The sequence below is a fragment of the Ceratina calcarata genome, unplaced genomic scaffold (genome assembly GCF_001652005.2).
Source record: "Ceratina calcarata isolate Rehan_Ccalc_2016 unplaced genomic scaffold, ASM165200v1 scaffold5172, whole genome shotgun sequence".
NCBI classification, from domain to species: domain Eukaryota; kingdom Metazoa; phylum Arthropoda; class Insecta; order Hymenoptera; family Apidae; genus Ceratina; species Ceratina calcarata.
In genome coordinates, this window is record NW_017176308.1 from 1 (window position 1) to 1,030 (window position 1,030).

Below are 1,030 nucleotides of genomic sequence, written 5' to 3' on the forward strand. Positions count from 1 at the left end.
CATTTATACATGAGAATTATTACACAGGTACCAATGGAATTAAATTTGGCATCATTTTCATCAATCAGAGAATTTGTTGCAGCAGTAATAAAAGATTTTGCTGAGGTACATGTATTAATCAATAACGCTGGAGTGTATGTTCCTTTCAAAGAACACGCTTTAACTGAAGATGGATATGAAATACATTTTGGAGTGAATCACTTAGGACACTTCTTACTTACAAATTTACTTTTGGAACATTTAAAACAAAATGCGCCCAGCAGGTATGTTGCAAAGTGAACTAGCTTTTTAATACAAATCTGTTATGTAATCGTTCTTGATTACAGGATTGTTATTGTAACATCCAAACTTTTTGAATCTGGAGTAATTGATTTCTCGAATTTAAATGGTGAAAAGGGATTGACAATCAAAGGACGTATGAATCCTGCTTATTGTAATTCAAAATTAGCCAACACCTATTTTGGTATTGAACTTGCAAAGCGATTAGAAAATACTGGAGTTAATGTTTACATGGTTTGTCCTGGCTTCACTTATACAGGACTTTTCAGAAACGTTAAAAGGAGTTGGTTTCATTACATTATGTTTTCCCCTGTTGCTCTGCTATTCTTACGTACTGCAAATCAGGTACATATTCAATTCTTCTGTGTTCATATTTGATATGCCCCTCTGTCTACCTTCCCTTTTATTGAACTTGTGTATCTATTTTTATTGCAGGGAGCACAGACTGTATTGCACTGTGCCACAGAATCTTTTTTAACAAATGAAAGTGGTAATATTTACCGTGATTGTAAATTTTACGCTTCGAAGAAGAAGCTAGATCCTCAAATAGCATTACGTTTGTGGGATGTGAGTGAAAAGCTGACAAGAATCAATGAGATTGTGAAATGAATATTTGTATGTGTACTACGCATGTCCTTTTACCTATACATATTTAGTAGCTATTTAAAATATTTACTTCCGTATGTAAATACTATAATCATACATAATTACACTTATACAGAGTAAAATTTAAGACTACTACTGTAGATCC

General features: G+C 32.8%; 1 pseudogene; it reads left to right on the top strand.

The window, feature by feature from the left end:
- The first annotated feature begins 9 nt into the window (after positions 1-9).
- Positions 10-1,024, top strand: LOC108628402 (retinol dehydrogenase 14 pseudogene; annotated as a pseudogene).
- The last annotated feature ends 6 nt before the right edge of the window (positions 1,025-1,030 follow it).